An 8,821-nucleotide genomic window follows, 5' to 3' on the forward strand; every position below is an offset into this window, starting at 1 on the left:
GTGCAGGGCCCAAGCACTTGGGCCATCCTTCAGTGCACTCCCAGGCCACAGCAGAGAGCTTGACTGGAAGAGGGGCAACCGGGACAGAATCCGGTGCCCTGACCGGGACTAGAACCCGGGGTGCCAATGCCAGAGGAGAAGGATTAGCCTATTGAGCCTTGGCGCCAGCCAGTCAAATAGATCTTAGTTTGAATTATTGAATACATGATTATATAAATGACCATAAGTTGTACAAAATATAAGATATATGATGAGATATTATACACATTCATTTGCTCATTTGGAGAATAATTATTTTTTAAAAGATTTATTTTATTCATTTGAAAGAGTTACAGAGAGAGGTAGAGCCAGAGAGAGAGATAAAGAGAGAGAGAGAGAGAGAGAGGTCTTCCATCCTCTAGTTCACTCTCCAAATGACCAAAATGGCCAGTGCTGAGCTGATCCTAAGTCAGGAGCCAGGAGCTTCTTCCAGGTCTCACATGCAGGTGCAGGGGCCTAAGGACTTGGGCTGTCTTCTACTGCTTTCCCAGGACATGGCAGAGAGCTGGATCAGAAGCAGAGCAGCCAGGACTCAAACTGGTGTCCATGTGGGATGCCGGCGCTATAGGCTGTGGCTTTAACCTGCTGCCCATGGAGAATAATTATTTAACACCCATTGTTTTTCAGACACTTTTTTTATAAGAGTCTAAGGAAATGACAGTAAGCAAACAAATGAATCCCTGACTCACAAAATACAACTTATAATGGGAAATAAAAAATAAATAATGGAAATAGAATGTTAATTAGCTGTAAGTTTCAGAAAATGCAAATGTGTATTAGAAGTCATTTTTATAAGGTAGTGACGGAAAACCTCTGAGAAGAAAACTTTTGACCAGAAATCTGTAGGATAAAAAGAAACCAGTGAAAAATTCTTCACAAAAACCATCTAAGAGCAAGTGCTAAGGCCATAGGGTTGAACTGAGTTTAGGAAAAGCACTGGAGCCAGCGCGACCATAGAAAAATCATGACAAGGAATCCAACGAGCTGGATGTGAAGAATCAGGGTGACTTCATTGGGCTCAGGCAGGTCAAGGCTTCACTTAGTTTGGCAGTAGTTCTCCGGGAGAATTTAGTCAGAAAAGTTGCACAGTCTGTTTTTAGAAGAATCATGCGTGCCCTATGGAAACTGATGAAGAGAAGGAGAGTTTGATAACTAGAATTAAGGTGAAAGCTCAGAGGATTTCAACCTAGGTCAGACCTGCATTAGTTTAAATTCAGGTGGAGTTGCTGAAAGTAGTAAGAAATGATGGTGGGAGGAGCATACGTAGAAGACTGAGTAGATGGAAAATTTCTAATTCCTTATTGTGGATGAAAGAAGTAAGAAACTGAAGAGTGGCTTGGGTTATGGTCCTAAGCAAATCTGTGCCACTTACAAAAGTAGAGACGATTGTGAGGAGGGGGTATTGCTATGGTTTAAAAACAGAAGTTTTCATTTACATATTGGATTTTAATTCCAAGACATACAAGTGAAATGATGAGAACCAGATTTATGAATCTGGGACTTAGGGACATAGTTAAGATCTGGAATTACACAATCTGGGATTCAAGTGGTACCATGTACAGCCTTGATTGTGTAGGATGGCTAAGGGAATCTGTGTGGCTGGCCATGAGAAACCAAAAGACTGAAGTCAGGGAGATTATACCATCTCAAGCTCAGGATGAAAATGAGGGGCCAGAGAAGGAAACTGAGCCAGAATTGCCATGGAGGTAGTGGGAAAGAGTCTGAATGATGAGACGTCCTGGCACCTAAGAGAAGAAAGGAGTTCGAAAAGAAGGTAGTGCCAGAGTGTTTCAAATGTCGATGGGCGTTTGACTGAGATGAACAATGACGATCACTGGACTTGGCAAGACAGATGATTTTTGTGGGCTTCAGGAAAGAAGTTTCAATGTAGTAGTAAGGTGCACAATCTGATGAGAGTGGAGTGGTAGGAAAAGAGGAAGTAAAATTAGAGAGTGAACAATTTATTCTAAGAGTGTTGAGAAATTTAGTGATAGGTGAATTGAAACCCCAGACACAATTTTTCTCATTAAGGGGTATTATCATGCAATTTTACATTTATGAATAAATCCAATTTGGAGGAAATTAGAGATCCAAGAGACAATTGTTTGAGTAAAGTCCTTGAATAAGAGGAGGCATGAGATCCTGTGGTTCCACATAGGAACGGCATTAGATAGGAGCTGGAATACTTTTCTTTTTTATTTTAGCAAGACCTATAGACAATTTAAAATATATAGGTAGACTAGTAATGTAACAGAAGATGGAGAAATGGTATTTTTCTTGCTAATGTTTATCAGTAAAATAAAATTAAAGAGATGGCCGTTCAGGGAGCAATTCTGGTCTGACAAGGGTGAATAGTATCAAGTACCTGTCTTGGAGAAAAGATAATTAATTGACAGGAGAAATCTACTGTCACTTCCACAAAGTTTTTGCTTACTTAAGATATGTGGTCAAACACCTAAATTGAGAAAACATGACATTATTTTTAATGATAGAAACATATATGAATATGCATGAATAATTGCATGTAATAAAACACAACAAACAATTTTAGAAAGCTCACGTTGATTTTTAAGGGATTGAAATGAAAGTATTCAAATGAATAATATGATACACCTTCAAACAATGTTCTAGAAATGCTGGGGTCCAGAAGTAGCATCCATTACATATCCATGGTTCTAGTGATTTTATTTAGAACACACTAAACATAAAGCAAGAATGATTGTACAATGAGACTTTGAAGGAATGGTCAGGCTTAGAACATGTTGCTACCTTTGTCACAAGTTTTAGTGTTGAGTTAGGCATCAGGAGGGGTTAATAGTGGGCACTCTGGCCAGATCCCAAAGGCAGAACTGATCAACATGAAATGAATATCTCTAAGAGATATCTGTCCTGCCCTGTTCATGCAGTGCTATTCACAACAGCTAAGATATGGACACAAGCTAAGTGCCCATCAATGGCTGCATGGACAAGAAACTTGATATAAATGAACCCTGGGATATTACATACACACAAGAAATGTATGTTTTACAATAGCATTATGAATCCAGACGGCATTTTGTTAAGTGAAGCAAGCCAGGCACAAAGAAAAATACTCTATGATCTCACTTACATGTGTAATCTAAAAACCTTGAATTTGTAAATCAAAGAGCAGAGGATTAATAGTCAGGGGATGGGGGATGGAATGATGGGGAGATATTTGTCAAAGGGTTCACATCTTCAATTATAAGGTAGGAAAATTCTGAAGATCTAACGTACAACATGGTGACTATGACTAACTACACTATATTGAAATATGATAAGAGAGTAGATTTTATTGTTCTTATCACAAACATAGACAAATCACTATGGAAGTGATGGACATGTGAATTATCTTGATTGTGGTTATCATTTCACATTCTATATATTTATTAAATGATCATATTTTCCACTTTACACACAATGATTAGTAATCAATTATACTTTAATAAACCTAGAAAAATGGCAAAGGTACTTTTGTTTTCCTAATTATCACAACATAGAATTCATTCCACTTCCATTACAGTAGTGTCAATCACGAGGTAGAGAAGTCATGTAGTGAAATAAATGTCAATAGGCTTCCGAGTGCAAAAAAGATGGAAATGGAAAATAGATTTTTCTTCTATCAAGTATGTGATAATAAAGAAAAAAAGTAGCAATATTTGAATAAAGAAGACTGAGGAATTGGAGAAAGACATATATCTTCAGAACTTAGAGACACGAAGAATTCCACGACTAATAGATAAATATAATTCCACACTCTTTAAGGCAGCAGAACACAAAATATGGAGATATTAAAAACTACCAGAAATAAGAGCAGTTCAAATTTGTTGAGAGACAAAATAAAATCAAACAAAAAGAAATAACACAAACATTCAGAATTTAGATGTAAATGTTAATAGAGTGAAGAGATTGTAAACCTCAATAATAATGAGGAAGATTAAGGCGAACACTAGAAGGTACCTCTGTTATTGAGATTATCGAGATCATTGTTGCTTTGGACTGGGCTCCAGTGTCTGGATCCTGCAGACCCGACCAAGTCAAAAGGATGTCACTTAGACTAAGTGCCACATAATCAAACCGAAACCTTGGGAAACAGGTGAATCCCCAAGCAGGCTTTGTGCTTAAAACAGGACAGTCACAGGAACCAGACAGAAATAGTACAGTCTGTCTCAATCAGCAAAACCAGGAAGCTCTCTGTGTTAGTCCTTAGAAGAGAAGTGGCCTGAAGCAGCCTAATTTACCAATCTGTTTCTTGTACTGTTGTTTCCTCGTCCTCACTGTAGAAAAACTGACTCTCCTGCCAGGACCATGAAATGTTTGTTCTGCGGTGTTGAATGTGCTGTTGTCCATCTGATTCTGGAATAGCAAGAAAGAAAAAAAGTCAAGCAGATCCTTAAACTACCTTAAAGATCCAGCTGTAATGGGTATGGTTTTGTTTCTGAAGCCTCTTTATAAAAGTCAAATAAGATCTAGATTGTGACCAGATAGACTCCCAAATTTGGAAATCCCAATATCTACAGAAAGTAAGATACCGGATCAATTAAATTTGGGGATTATCAGGAAGATCTTCATTTACATGAAAGCAACAAAGCTAGTAGTTCATAATCAAGTTTTATATGGCATACTTCAAAAAGTTTTTGAAAAATTGGAATTTAAAAATAAGTCATATTTTGGTACAAAAATTAAAATGTGTAATATAAGGAATACTCAAAAAGTTAATGTTACAAAAAATGTATGCATAGATTTCAATTTTTTTCACCAAAGTAAGCTTATCTTTTTATTCTATTTTAATTCCACTTGAATTATTCTCATTCTTAATTTGTTTGAATTGGATCAAACTTTTGGATATAATAATTTTTTGTGGTGATTTGTATGAAATTCTAATTGGTTGTTGAGAAATATATGCCAGGAGTCTTCAAATCACTAGCCTGGCCGGCGCCTCGGCTCACTTGGCCAATGCTCCGCCTGCGGCACTGGCACCCTGGGTTCTAGTCCCTGTTGGGGTGCCGGATTCTGTCACAGCTGCTCCTCTTCCAGTCTAGCTCTCTGCTGTGGCCTGGGAAGGCAGTGGAGGATGGCCCAGGTCCTTGGGCCCTGCACCCACATGGGAGACCAGGAGGAAACACCTGGCTCCTGGCTTTGGATCGGCGCCGGCTGTAGGGGCCATTTGGGGGGATGAACCAACGGAAAGGAAGACTTTCCTCTCTCTCTCTCTCTCTCACTGTCTAATTCTGCCTGTCAAAAAAAAAAAAAAAAAAAATCATAGGCCTATACCATGCAGCGTCGGTTAAACCACCACAGGCAATGTAAGTATCCCATATGACCATTCGCTCATGTTCCAGCAGCTGCACTTCTGATCGAACTCCTTGATAATACACCTAGCGAAATAACAGAAGATGGACCAAGTGCCTGGGCCCTGCCACCCACACTGGGGATCTGGATGGAGTTCCTTGCTCCAGGCTTTGGTCTGGTCCAGTCCCAATATTTGTAGCCATTTTGGAATCCAATCAGCAAATGGAAGATTCTCTTTCTCCCTGTAACTTTGCTTTTTAAATAAATATAAAAAGTTCATAGAAAATATAAATTTAAAAAATTATACATGACTTTGAAAACCTCTTGCACCAAAATAAACTTACTTTAGTTTCATTTTTCCACAAATTTTTGAAATATTAAAGATACTGATGCTGGGAATTTTCCTATTATATTATATAATATTATATTATATTATATTATAGAGTCCACATATTCACTGATTCAAATGAATGAATATTACTATTTTGCTGATAAGGAAATTGGCTTTTCTTTCTCTAAATATCTTTATTTTTGAAATGTGCCTAATTTTTGTATTCTCAGTATTACCTTTGTAATTAACTATCTTTAAATCTTTTCTATTTATCTAATTACATACACCATCATCTCTGTCAAAGCAAAGCTATTTGTTTACCAGGTGGTCCATTTTGCAGGACAAGTTTTGTTAATTACATAAAAATAAAGGAATAGATAATTTTAAAATATTTATTTATTTTATTTATTTGTAAGTCAGAGATATAAAAAGAGAAGGGAGAGAAAGAGAGAGACATAGAGAGCTAGAGAGAGAGAATCTTTCATACCCTGATTCACTCACCAAGCAGCCAAGACAGGACCAGACTGAAGCCAGGACACATGAACTCCATCTTGGTCTCCCACATGGTTGACAGTGTTCTAAGTACTTGGATCATCTTCTGCTACCTTCGCAGGAGCATCAGCAGGAAGCTGGATCAGAAGCAGAATAGTCAGAACTTGAACACAGCAATCAAAGAGGAGGTACTCCTGGCACAAGCAGAGGCTTCATCTGCCAAGCCACATTGCTGGTCCATTTTTCTTTTCTGTATTCATGTTGACTAGTTGTGTTTTCAATTTATTTTTATAGCTGAAGTGAATGTCAGAGCCCTACTTCCCATTTTACTTATAGAGGACTGAGTGTTATTTATTCATTCATTCATTCAATAAAAATGTATTGAAATAGTTAACTATCTTATGGTAGACATTAAAATGAATAAAATATGATCCATGTTACTTACATATGTGTGTGTGCGTGTGTGTGTGTAATTCTTGGATTTAAACAATCAAATAATGAAGCGTAGAGTACACTAAAGTTATTTGACATGAATTAGGTGGAAAAAGGCACACAAATATTGTTAAACAATTCTAACACAGGGATTTTGGAAAGATCCATGGACAAGTATGCCTCTAAGTTAGCAAGTTAAACAAAGGGTAAGGTTGAAATGTTCCACCCAGAATTTTTTATTGCCAAGATACATGGAATTTCAGTTTATTAGTACTAAACAATGGATGATGATAAAAGAATAGAATGCAGGTTGGAGTACAGAGATATAAAGGGTTAAGTACCAGAGTCTGAGCCTTCAGTTCTATGCTGAAGATATTATTATTATTTCCTATATGTGTAAATGGAAGCAGTGAAAGGGAATATTTTGGATATTACGCAGCTGTTTCAGATATTGACAAGATTAAGACTTTTTAATCTCCATTCTTATGAGTTCCTCACTGCTCCACAAAAAGAACTATTAAGTTTTGCCAGGAGTCAGAAAGACAGGCCATAATTAAAATTTCCAAGTGGTCACCATTACTCTTATAAACTCTGGTTGTCAAATCCGACTTCCTTTGTTCTGATTTTGGACTCTTTCCAACCACTGGGGTCTGAATTGGGCTGGACACATTTCTGGGGGTTGAGGAAATAGCCTATTACTCTGCCTGATTGATGGAGGAAATAAACAGAAGGCAATTTGTCCTTTCCTTGGAGAGCCAGAGAGTCGCCACCATAATGTGCAATTTAAGATGAGGGAGATGTCAGGGACAGAACAATGGATGGTGAGAGCCAGCAGCTTTCCCAGTGGCAGGAGGGAAATTGGAAAGGCACTTACTGCTTGTTTGCTGTGGAACCAGACAAGCCATTTTTACTTCTGCTTTTGGTGTGCATTTATCCTTTGCAAGTGAGCTTAAATTACATATACTAACAATTAAGCTTCGCACATCTTTCCTGTTGGCTCGTGTTTCTCTGTTTAACCAAGGGCACATTGTGATCTTTTTAGCCTATACTAAACTAAGTTATGAACCATTTTTTATACTCATTAATGATTTCCTTGTTTTGGAGGATGTAATTGACTAACATTTGCTATGAATTATTAAGTGTTCTATCTTCTTAGAATTGTATTTATGAAATGCATGAAATATGCTCTCTTTATATTAACCAAAATTAACAAAAGGTAACAGAAAAAAGAAAAAAATTAAGCACTTCCTAATATTCTAAATAGTTCACTAAATAGTTCACTCATCATAATGATTCAAAAATTCTTATTACTCATACAAATATTTTGCAGATGCAATCAGAAATCACAAATATTTTGACATGCAATCAGAAAGACACATAGAAAGGTTAATATGCTAAGGTTGTAATGATAGTATTCATATTATTTCTCTTGAGTTCATGCATGTGACTGCTAACTTTTGCTGATTTTTAGATTAGAATTTATAGATACTTTTCTTTTTAAAAATATTTTATTTATTTGAAAGGTAGAGTTACAGAGAGTGAGAGAAAGAGAGACAGAGAGAAAGGTTTTTCTTCCGTTGGTTCACCCCCCAAAATGGCCATAACGGCTGCAGGTGCGCCAATCCGAAGCCAGGAGCCAGGTGCATCTTCTCAGTCTCCCTTGTGGGTGCAGGGTCCCAAGAACTTGGGCCATCTTCCACTGCTATCCCAGGCCATAGCTGAGGGCTGGATTGGAAGTGGAGCAGTTGGGACTCAAACCGGCATCCATATGGGATACCGGCACCACAGGCAGAGGATTATCCTGCTGTGCTACGGCACCCGCCCCTAGACACCTTTCATGAAAGCTAGCCCAACAAACACATTTGAGGTCTGTTGTTTTTAGTTAATCACATAATTTGCTTGTAGCACAACCAGAAATGAATTTTGTTCTCTTAATTCTGATCAAGAGCCCTTTATTCCACATGCCATTGCTATTTTCCAAATCATTAGGTACATCCACATACACACACACACACACACACATATACATAGAAGCTATTTGTAGCTGGAGATTACATCAATGGTAAATGTATCTTACAGAGGAAGCTCATGAAAGCAAATTTTTGTCTTAACAGAGAGAATATTTGAGTTTTTAACTATAGTATTCTGAAAATAGATAAACAGGAGACATAAGATCTGGGAGAAAAACATGATGGTTGGGGAAAATCCAACCAGAAG

The 8,821-nt window shown here is 37.5% G+C and overlaps 1 long non-coding RNA gene across 1 annotated transcript; it reads right to left on the reverse strand.

Moving 5' to 3' along the window:
- Window positions 1-380: 380 nt before the first annotated feature.
- On the reverse strand, window positions 381-6,803 carry LOC138848719 (uncharacterized). Its single transcript, XR_011386815.1, has 3 exons — window positions 6,182-6,803; window positions 4,018-4,413; window positions 381-624 (listed from the first exon to the last, which is right to left on the reverse strand). It is a non-coding gene; the product is annotated as an uncharacterized lncRNA (long non-coding RNA).
- Between the last annotated feature and the right edge of the window lie 2,018 nt (window positions 6,804-8,821).

The sequence above is a fragment of the Oryctolagus cuniculus genome, chromosome 2, assembly GCF_964237555.1.
Source record: "Oryctolagus cuniculus chromosome 2, mOryCun1.1, whole genome shotgun sequence".
NCBI classification, from domain to species: Eukaryota; Metazoa; Chordata; class Mammalia; order Lagomorpha; family Leporidae; genus Oryctolagus; species Oryctolagus cuniculus.